Source organism: Piliocolobus tephrosceles, chromosome 16 (assembly GCF_002776525.5).
Source record: "Piliocolobus tephrosceles isolate RC106 chromosome 16, ASM277652v3, whole genome shotgun sequence".
Classification (NCBI taxonomy): Eukaryota; Metazoa; Chordata; class Mammalia; order Primates; family Cercopithecidae; genus Piliocolobus; species Piliocolobus tephrosceles.
The window spans coordinates 2,320,041-2,331,624 of record NC_045449.1 but is presented as its reverse complement, the minus strand read 5'-3'; the positions used below and the strand labels follow the sequence as shown (position 1 = coordinate 2,331,624).

The window sequence follows — 11,584 nt, the reverse complement described above, 5'->3', positions numbered from 1 at the left end:
TCTCTTGCCCAGGCTGGAGTGCAGTGGCATGATCTTCACCGCAATCTCTGCCTCCTGGGTCCCGGTTCAAGCAGTTCTCCTGCCTTAGCCTCCCGAGTAGCTGGGATTACAGGTGCCCACCACCACGCCTGGCTAGTTTTTGTATTTTTAGTAGAGATGGGGTTTCACCATGCTGGCAGGCTGGTCTCGAACTCCTGACCTCAAGTGATCCACCCGCCTCAGCATCCCAAAGTGCTGGAATTTCAGGCGTGAGCCACTGCACCCGGCCTTGTTTGTTTGTTTTTGAGATGGAGTCTCACTCTGTCGCCCAGGCTGGAGCGCAGTGGTGTGATCTCAGCTCACTGCAACCTCCAACTCCCGGGTTCAAGCGATTCTCCTGCCTCAGCCTCTTGAGGAGCTGGGATTGCTGGTGCCCACCACCACGCCTGGCTAATTGTTTTGTATTTTTAGTAGAGACGGGGTTTCACCATGTTGGCCAGGCTAGTCTCAAACTCCTGAGCTCAAGTGATACACCTGCCTTGGCCTCCCAGAGTGCTGGGATTACAGGTCTGGGCCACTGAATCAGGCCACAAATTAGTTTTTTAAAAAGTGGTATATCTAAGGCCGGGCGCGGTGGCTCAAGCCTGTAATCCCAGCACTTTGGGAGGCCAAGATGGGCGGATCACGAGGTCAGGAGATCGAGACCATCCTGGCTAACACTGTGAAACCCCGTCTCTACTAAAAAATACAAAAACTAGCTGGGCGAGGTGGCGGGCGCCTGTAGTCCCAGCTACTCTGGACGCTGAGGCAGGAGAATGGCGTAAACCTGGGAGGCGGAGCTTGCAGTGAGCTGAGATCCGGCCACTGCACTCCAGCCTGGGCGATAGAGCGAGACTCCGTCTCAAAAAAAAAAAAAAAAAAAAAAAAAAAAGTGGTATATCTAGCCGGGTGCAGTGGCCCAGGCCTGTAATCCCAACACTCTGGGAGGCCAAGGCAGGTGGATCACTTGAGCTCAGAAGTTTGAGACCAGCCTGGCCAACATAGTGAAACTCCGTCTCTACTAAAAATACAAAAAAAATTAGCTAGGTGTGGTGGTGGGCACCTGCAATCCCAGCTACTCGGGGGGCTGAGGCAGAAGAATCGCTTTGACCCGGTAGGTGGAGGTGGCAGTCAGCCGAGATCACGCCACTGTGCTCCAGCATGGGCGACAGAGTGAGACTCCATCTCAAAAAAAACAAAAGAAGAAAAGTGGCATATCAATTCACTGGAATACTGTGCACCTATCACAAAGAATAATATAGAACTATATTGATGGAAGTGGAAGGATCTCCAAGAGTTATATTTGAGTATATGTGCATGTGTGTGTGTATATATATGTAATTACATATATATACTAATATATATTATTATTTGTATAAAATTATTTGGTTATATATCCTTATGAGATATAGAGGTTTAGTGGTAAGGTTACCCAAATTTGATGGTCTTGGCTGTGAGTGGTGAGATTTTAGATAATTTTTGTCTTTCTGATACCTTTATGTATTATTTAAGTTGTTCACAAAATTTCAATTATTAAAATGTTTTATCTTTATGGAATACTTAAAAAAAAACTGACCAGGCCGGGCGCGGTGGCTCAAGCCTGTAATCCCAGCATTTTGGGAGGCCGAGACGGGTGGATCACGAGGTCAGGAGATCGAGACTATCCTGGCTAACACGGTGAAACCCCGTCTCTACTAAAAAATACAAAAAACTAGCTGGGCGAGGTGGCGGGCGCCTGTAGTCCCAGCTACTCGGGAGGCTGAGGCAGGAGAATGGCGTAAACCCGTGAGGCGGAGCTTGCAGTGAGCTGAGATCCGGCCACTGCACTCCAGCCTGGGCGAGAGAGCGAGAGACCGTCTCCCAAAAAAAAAAAAAAAAAAAAAAAACTGACCAGATAAGTTATAAGGAACAATATTATAATTATTAGGAACTTACTATATGCTAGACATTCTGTTGTTTTATATGCATTGTCTGATTTTAATTCCCACAACCCTACGAGATTTTTTTTTTTTTTTTGAGACGGAGTCTTGCTCTATCGCCCAGGCTGGAGTGCAGTGGCCGGATCTCAGCTCACTGCAAGCTCCGCCTCCCGGGTTCATGCCATTCTCCTGCCTCAGCCTCCCAAGTAGCTGGGACTACAGGTGCCCGCCACCTCGCCTGGCTAGATTTTTGTATTTTTTTAGTAGAGACGGGATTTACCTGTGTTAGCCAGGATGGTCTCGATCTCCTGACCTCGTGATCCGCCCGTCTTGGCCTCCCAAAGTGCTGGGATTACAGGCTTGAGACACCGCGCCCGGCCCCTATGAGATTACTAACCTGTTTTGTAATATTGAGCAAACTAAGGCTTCAAGTGTTTAAGTAAATGGCCTATAATCACAGGGTTAGTAAATGGTGGGCAGGATTAAAGGCCAGGTTTCCCAGCTGCAGTGCTACTAAGGTCTCTCGGGCCTGACCTATAGGTAAACGGGGTTGCTCTTTGGAGCTAACAGAAAGTTACCAATATCTTAAATAGAATCACTTCAACCCCACCAGTCCTATCTCCAAGGCCATCTTCTCTTTCACCTTTCCAGTAGCATGCACTAAATAAAACGCTATAAGTAGTATCAAAGCCACTACCAACTAAAGATGGAAAACTTTCTGTAGTAATATGTTACATTGATTGCCGAAATGAACCATGCCTTCCAATATGGGAAGGTATCCTGGCATAGTCCCCTCCCCTTGAATGGCTGGGCTGGCTCTTTTACTTGCTTTAACCAAGACTATGGCCAAGGTGGTAGTTCTGCACCTAAGCTTTAAGAAGGCCTGGCAGCTTCCACTTTTGCCCTTTTGGGAGCCCTGAGCCAACATGTAAGAAGTATTCTGGCCGGGCACGGTGGCTCATGCCTGCAATCCCAGTACTTTGGGAGGCCAAGGCGGGTGAATCACCTCAGGACAGGGAGTTTGAGACCAGCCTGGCCAACATGATAAAACCCTGTCTCTACTAAAAATACAAAAAATTAGCTGGGCATGGTGGCGGGCGCCTGTAATCCCAGATACTCAGAAGGCTGAGGCAGGAAAATCACTTGAACCCAGGAGATAGAGGTTGCAGTAAGCCAAGATGGCACCATTGCACTCTAGCCTGGGCAATAAGAGTGAAACTCCATCTCCAGGGTGGGGGGTGGGGAAAAAGTCTTCCTGCTCTGCTAGACAAATTATGTGGAAAGGCTATATGGACAGGGAAATAACCTGGACTATAGGGACAGAGATCCAGTTCTTTCAGCAGAACCAGCCCCGATTTGATGCTATGACCACTGGCAAGACCAGCAGAATGGCTGGCCTAATCACAGCCCAGATTGCAGAACTGTGAGCAAATAAAATGGTTGTTGTTTTAAGTCTTACGTTTCGGGGCGGTTTGTTACACAATAGATTATGAAAACACCTCCTCAGCTTTCTTTGGGTGACTGCGGTACACTCACTTGTGCATAAGTCTGAAGTCTCCATTCCTTAATCCTTACTATCTCCCAATTTTACAGCAATAGTTTGCCAGAAGCATTCACATTAACGACGAGGGCGTAGGCAGGCCTTTTTTTTTTTAATGGAAAGAGGTACTAGGTCCACAGACTGACTTTAGCCCTCACTTTGTTACTACTTGTATGCCTTTTGAAAGTCACTAACCTTTCTATCTCAGCTACAAACTGGGGGAGATTTATATTCACTCCACTTACAAGAAGGTAAAATCAGTATAAATGAGTTTAAAAGAAATTGAAATGCATTAACAGAGCTTCCATCTTAGAGCAGGCAGACTTGATGTAATCCAATTTTTTAATTTTTATTATTTATTATTTATTTATTTATTTTTTGAGACTGCGTCTTGCTCTGTCTGCCAGGCTGGAGTGCAGCGGTGGGAACTCGGCTCACTGCAGCCTCCACATCCCGCTTTCCCTCCCACTTCAGCCTCCCAGCTCAGTCCCCCACGTAGCTGGACTTCTGGCGCACCACCACCACGCCCGGCTAATTTTTGTATTTTTTGTATTGACGGGTTTTCGCCATGATGCCCAGACTGGTCTTGAACTCCTGGGCTCAAGAGATCCGCCCACCTTGGCCTTCTAAACTGTTGGGATTACAAGCGTGAGCCACGGCGTCTGGCCTCTGAGTGTAAGATCTTGAACAAACCACTTAATAGCTCTGATCCAGCCGGGAACGGTGGCTCACACCTGTAATCTCAGCACTTTGGGAGGCCGAGGCAGGCGGATCACCTGAGGTCAGGAGTTCGAGGCCAGCCTGGCCAATATGAAGAAACCCCATCTATACTAAAAATACAAAAATTAGCCAGGCGTGGTGGCGGGTGCCTATAATCCCAGCTACTTGGGAGGCTGAGGCAGGAGAATCGCTTGAACCCGGGAGGCGGAGGCTGCAGCGAGTCAAGACGTGCCACTGCACTCCAGCCTGAGCGACAGAGCGAGACTCCATTAAAAAACAAACAAACAAAAACCTCTAATCCTCAGTTCTTTCGCTGTACATGAAAGTACTCTTCCCCATCCCACTGAATCTCTTATGATTCAGTGAGTGAGACATCGCCTGAGGACACACCTGTTGCACAAAAAGCGCTCGCTGCACGCCATTACGCCCAAGTCTCGTACCCTTATCTTCATAACCTGTCCAGTCCCAGTGGGTGTGAGAGGGAAGTCTGCAGCAGGGCCCGGAAAACTTGTTTCTTTTTCTTTTAAGTGCTTTCCCGTGAATTCGAGCGCAGGTCCTCCTCCTGCCACACTGCAAAGGACTCCGCTTGCCACCACGCCCCCGCCTTCTGTCAGGAGCCTCCAACTCCAGGTCTCGCGGCGGTTTCTTCTTCCTTCAGGATCAGCCACAGGTCGCGCGAGAGGGATTTGTCCAATCATGAGGCTAGATGGCTTCACAAGATGGCGGCGCGCTGGGAGCGTATCCTCTGCGTTTCTAGGAGTTTCGCTCTGCGGCTTCTTTAAGATTCTAGGGTTGTACAGGCCCACGCCAGACACGACGTCTGGCAGGAACCTCGGCCTCAGAGGTGGGTCACTTATATTTCTCACGCAGATCTACTATCATGGGTCACTTAACCTGTGGATCACCCGGGTTCCTCATTCTTGAGTTTTGGGCTAGTGAGGTGCCGACTTCGGGATCTAGGAGGGGAGACCTGATGTGGCTGTGTGTGCGCACGCGGGGGTGTTTGAGACTGGATGAGTGGGAGGAGTTGGCGAATAGAATAGAGCCTAGGATTGAAGTAGGAAAGACTCCCCGGGGTTTAGGAGGTTTAGAGAAATCCAAAACTGAGGCGGGAAGACAAACTGAGCGGATGAGATGGAGAAATGGCAGTGGCAGGACTAGTGGGAAAAGTCGAATTTATGAGAGAAGACGAAGAGAGAAGATGTAGATTGGTGTTGTGGTGGGAGGGATCTGTGCAGAAAGAATATTAAGTTTTGAAATTGGAATTTAGACTATTTTACAGGCCATGCATTAAGAGAATGGTAGTTGAAGAGGGTTAATGTTCAAGAGGAACCAAGGAAACAAGCATGGAGATGAGAAAGAAAATAAAAAGTGAAAGCCTCTTTCTCAGGGTTCTACTATTAACTGTAGTTTTCTGGACTGACCCAAGTAACCAGGAAGAAAAGTTTCAGTCCTTGGAGTGAGCTTTTTTTGAAACTCAATGAGGGTGCTTTGTGTCAGTGGTCCGGACAGGGAAGAGTTCCATCGTGCTTTCAATCAACAAATACTTGAGTGCCTACTCTCTCAGGTACTATTTTAGGCGTTGGGATATGCAGTGAACAAGACAGACAAAATATTTTCGCTCTTGAAGCTTACTGACGGGAGATTTTTTTAAAGTAAAATATATGGAATGTCAGATGGGTAAATTCTGTGTCGAAAATTGAAGCTAGAGCCTGGGTAGGAAAGCCAGACTCCCTTTCTACAAAAAATGAAGTAAATTAACCAGGTACAGTCGCCTGTGCCTGTAGTCCCAGCTACTTGGGAGGCGCAGGCGGAAGGATTACTTGATCTCAGAAGTTGGAGGCTGCAGGGAGCTATGATTCCACCGTTGCATTCTGAGCAACAGAATGAGACCCTGTCTCAACAAGAAAAAAAAAAAAAAAGTTCATGCCCAGTTAAACTCTGAAAAATAGGATATATTTAGCTAAGAACCCATTGCCCATATTGGGAGGTTAGTTAGAAAAGAGGTGGTTGTATTGACTCATTCTGTATCTGTTCTGACCAGAAAAGTTGAATAATGTAGGAAATGAATCGAATCTGCCATATTTATAATTTAATTTGTTTCACATATATTCAGAGTATCGTGTTATGTGTGCACTATGTCAGCTATGTAGTCTGTAGAATTTCCCTTAATGTGTTACAGAGCCCTCACATGCCACTGCCTCTTTAGTCACTGTTACGGTATGGTGACTATAGTCAGCAACAATGTGTATTTCAAAATAGGTAAAGAGAGGGCTTGAAATGTTACCAACACATAGATATAAAAAATACTCAAAGTGATGAATACCCTACATACTCTGACTGGATCATCACACATTCTATGCGTGTAGCAAATACCCCATAAAGGTCACATGTCCCCCATAAATAGGGAAAATATTTTCTATCAGCTTAAAGAAATTACTGTTAGTTTTCTTTTTTGTTGCTTGCCAGAATCACAAGAAAGGATATTTTCTCTTTTTTCTTTTTTTTTTTTTTTGAGGCAGGGTCTCACTGTCACCAAGGCTGGAGCGCAGTAGCACAATCTCGGCTCTCTGCAACCTCCACCTCCCAGGTTCAAGTGATTCTCCTGCCTCAGCCTCCTGAGTAGCTGGGATTACAGGCACCCACCACCATGCCTAGCTAATTTTTTTTTTTTTTTTTTTTTTGAGATGGAGTCTTGGTCTGGCACCAGGCTGGAGTGCAGTGGTGTGATCTTGGCTCACTGCAACCTCCGCCTCCCAGATTCAAGTTATTCTCCTGCCTCAGCTTCCCGAGTTGCTGGTACTTCAGGCAGTGGCCACCACACCCAGCTAATTTTTGTATTTTAGTAGAGACAGGCTTTCAGTATGTTAACCAGGATGGTCTCCACGTTGGCCAGGCTGGTCTCACGAACTCCTGAGGTGGTCCTCCTGTCTTGGCCTCCGAAAGTGTTGGGATTACAGGCGTGAGCCACCGTGCCTAGCCAACATTTTCATTTTTGATATTTTCTTTTTAATAAAGTCTATTATTTGTATTTGTCTATTTTGAGACAGGATCTCATTGTGTTGCCCAGGCTGGACTGGAACTCCTGGGTTCAAGCCATCCTCAGCCTCCGTAGTAGCTAGGACCACAGGCATGCACCACCTTGCCCAGTTGATGTTTTCTTAAGGACGGGGGGCCATCCTAGTTTTATGCTCCTCTCTTTCCTGATGGTCAGTAAAAGGTATGTCAATGCTAGGAAATTAACAGGTATATAGTCAGTTTTAGTCACAGTGTGAGGGGCAAAATGTAGTAACGGTATGCTGAAAAACTTTCAGGTGACTACTTATCCCCTCAAATTCTGAATTGTTTACTCAACAAATATTTATTGTATACAAGTTGCTGGGGATATAGTGAAGATTAGGATGGATATGGTTGCAGGTCTGTGTGTGACAGATGCAAATTAATTACACACCCAGTAGTACACTGAGGATCTCTGAGGGAGAAGCAGCACAGGGTGCTTTGAAAGCATGTAGATGGGCATCTGATTGGATTGTGGGGTCAGAGAAAGCCTGCCTGAGAAGAATGATGCTTAGGTTGTGATACGAGGAGCTAGTGGGCCTTCAGAGGTGAAAGGCGATGGTGGGAGGGTGAGGAGAGTCTTGCAGGCAGTAAGAATAGGAGATGGTGAGACAGACTACCATGCAGCAGAGGAAGTGGAAGAAGACCAGTGTGTCTGGAAGGGGAAAGTGGCAACAAACGAAGTTGGAGGGACAGATAAGGCCTGGATTATGCCTGCCTTGTTAATGATTTTAGACTTTATTAGCCTAAGAGCTTTGGGACGCCATTGAAGGGATTTAATAAGGAAATGTTCCCATTTGCATGGGGGGAGTGGCTTGTCTGCTGAATGAAAAATGGCTGGTAGAGGGCAAGAGTGGTTATGAAGAGATCAATTTGAGACTCTTAGAGCAACCCAAGAAAGACATGATAATGACCTGGGCCAGGGAGGTGGTGTTGTGAAGGGTGAGGAATGGGATAAGGTCAATAAATAATTGGGAGATGTGTTGTGAATCAGGGAGGCAGCATGGAGAAGGTGTTGAAGGTTTTTGATGTGTGTATCACAAGAAAGATAGCAGTGCATTCGGTGAGACAGGGAAGATGAGGAGGACCAGTTTGGGGTGGGTAGAAGTGATTTAATTTTGCGCATATTGTACATGTATTTTTGAGCCCTTCAAGTTAGAAATATGGTAGGCAGTTGGATATGTGATTTGGAAAAGTCTGGATTGAAGACAACGCTTCTTTTTTGAAATTGGTTTAATTTCCAGTGTAGGAAGCTGTCAAAAAGCCATCTGAAATAGCATTGACAGATTTATGACTATGTAACAAAGATTGCAAAGGAAAAATATTTATTGCTAGGAGATGTTATAATAGAGGATTTGTCTTAACTGGGGAGATTAGGGAAGGAAAGATCTTTTCAGAAGAGATGCGTGAACTGTGAGCCCAAGGATGACTAAGAATTTGCCAACTGAAGAGTGGGAGGAAAGAACATTACAGATAAAAAGAATAGCCCGCATGGGAGGCTGAGGCAGGAGAATCGCTTGAACCCGCGAGGTGGAGGTTGCAGTGAGCCAAGACCGCGCCACTGCACTCCACCCTGGCGACAGAGCGAGACTCCATCTTAAAAAAAAAAAAAAAAAAAAACCCAAAAAGAATAGCCTGTATAAAGGCCCTGTGGTCAGGCTGGAAGGACACAAAGAGCAAGGGCATGTGACTTAAACTGAATGGTGAAAAGATAGGCAAGGCCAGGTCGTGTAGGGCCTTGTATGTAGGCTGAAGTGATGTTTTTTATTTTATCTGAAGAGTAAGGTTTTGAGCAGGTGGACATAGGAGAAGGACCTACTGAGATTTGTGTTTAGAAATGATCACTGCGAGGTGGAAGGAGGGATGATGAGAACAAGAGTGGATGTGGGGAGACCAATTGAGAGGCTACTGTAAACCAGGTGCAGTGGGGCACACCTGTAGTCTCAGCCATTTGGGAGGCCGAGGTGGGAGGATTGCTTGAGCCCAGGACTTCAAGTCTGGCCTGGGCAATGTAGTCTCTAAAATAAAATAAAAATAAATAAATAAAAAGGCTGTTCTGGCTGGGCGTGGTGGCTTACAACCATAATCCTATCACTTTGGGAGGCTGAGGTGGCAGGATTGCTTGAGGCCAGGAGTTCAAGACCAACCTGGCCAACATGATGAAACCATGTATCCAAAAAAAAAAAAAAAAAGCCTCTGGGCTTGACATTGTTGGGGACAGGGAAAAATAGATTAATTTAAGAGGTATTTAGCAGGTAAAACCTACAGGAGTGGTGATTTCTTGGATATGAGAAACTATCAGGTGACTCCTAGATTTTTGGCTTACATAATACTGTTTAGAAGAATGATCATTATTTAAAAAATAGAAAATAAAGATATTAAGAAAATAAAAGTCACTTCCATCCAGAGAGCTATACATATATAATAGTAAACTATTTTTAAAATTACCAACTACCTGGAGGTTTACTAAACCATTATAATAGTTTCTCTTGGGCCGGGCGCGGTGGCTCACGCCTGTAATCCCAGCACTTTGGGAGGCCAAGGCGGGTAGATCACGAGGTCAGGAGATCGAGACCATCCTGGCTAACACGGTGAAACCCCATCTCTACTAAAAATACAAAAAAAAATTAGCCAGGTGTGGGCTGGCGGGCGCCCTTGGTCCCAGCTATTCAGGAGGCTGAGGCAGGAGAATGGTGTGAACCTGGGAGGCAGAGCTTGCAGTGAGCCGAGATCGCGCCACTGCACTCCAGCCTGGGCGACAGAGTGAGACTGTCTCAAAAAAAAAAAAATAGTTTCTCTTTCAGTTTTTATTTCTTGCTATATGTACATTTGCTTTTATTTCTTGTTGTAATCTGGAAGAAGACAAAATTATATTTGTTTTCATTTGGTTTTAGCTACCTAGGAATGACAAGATTGAAACTTTTAAGTTGGAATCAAAGATATTTTTTCGAACTTTGGTGGTGTTATGGTGCGTTACCAAATATTTAGTCCTTGTAAAGACACTGTAAAAGCTAACCTCCAGGCTGGGTGTGGTGGTTCATGTCTGTAGCTGTAGCACTTTGGGAGGCTGAGGCAAGAGGATTGTTTGAACTCAGGAGTTGGAGACCAATCTGGGCAACAAAGGGAGACCCTATCTCTACAAATAATAAAATTAAGAATAAATTAGCCAGGCATGGTGGCAGTACCTACAGTCCCAGCTCCTCAGGAGGCTGAGATAGAAGGACTCTGAGCACCGGAGGTCAAGGCTGCAGTGAGGTGTGATTGTGCCACTGCACTCCATCCTGGGCAACAGAGTGAGACCCTGTCTCAAAACAAAACAAAACTAACCTCTAACTAATATCCTTGGCTATAGATCATATAGACAGACTGTGTTCTGTCACTTTGATGCTTTTTTTTGAGACCGAATCTCCCTCTGTCGCCCAGGCTGGAGTGCAGTAGTGCGATCTTGGCTCATTGCAACCTCCGCCTTCCGGGTTCACGCCATTCTCCTGCCTCAGCCTCCCAAGTAGCTGGGAGTACAGGTGCCCACTACCATGCCCGGCTAATTTTTTGTATTTTAGTAGAGACGGGGTTTCACTGTGTTAGCCAGGATGGTCTCGATCTCCTGACTTCGTGATTCACCTTCCTCAGCCTCCCAAAGTGCTGGGGATTCCAGGCGTGGGCCACGGTGCCCAGCCTGATGCTCTTAAAGGAATAATTTTCAGCTTTCTTCCCTTGATTTAAAAAAAAAAGATTCACTCTTATGTTGTCTACATTTTTAAAATTATGGAAAAATAAACATAAAATTTACCATTTTAGCCATTTTAAAGTGTACCATTCAGTGACATTAAATGTATTAATTCTCTTGTGCAACCATCACTTCTATCTCCAGAACTTTGTCATCATTCCAAAGTGAAACTCTGTACCTATTAAACAGTAACTCCTCATTCTCCTCCCAGCCCCTCATCACCTCTATTCCACTGTCCGTCTGTGTAATAAGTTTACCTCTTCTGGGTGCCTCATATAAGTGGAAACATACAATATTTGTCCTTTTGTGTGTGGTTTATTTCCCTTAGCATCGTGTTTTCGAGGTTCTTCGATGTTGTAGCATGTATCAGAGTTTCATTCCTTCTTAGGTCTGCGTAATATTTATTGTATGGATATACTGTATTTTGTTGATCCATATTGATTGTATGGATATACCATATTTTGTTGATCATATTTATTGTATGGATATACTATATTTTGTTGATCCATATTTAGTGTATGGAAATACCGTTATTTTGTTGATCATATTGATTGTATGGATATGCCGTATTTTGTTGATCCGTATTTAGTGTTTGGATATGCC

At 45.3% G+C, this 11,584-nt stretch overlaps 1 protein-coding gene across 1 annotated transcript in view; it reads left to right on the top strand.

Annotated features, from left to right (window-relative positions):
• Positions 1-4,910: 4,910 nt before the first annotated feature.
• The window catches only part of METTL16 (methyltransferase like 16), an 82,533-nt gene continuing 75,859 nt past the window's right edge, over positions 4,911-11,584 (top strand). Inside the window, exon 1 of the mRNA XM_026449606.1 lies at positions 4,911-5,041. The gene's annotated coding sequence lies outside the window, so the exon portion shown is untranslated. The remainder of the gene's footprint in view (positions 5,042-11,584) is intronic.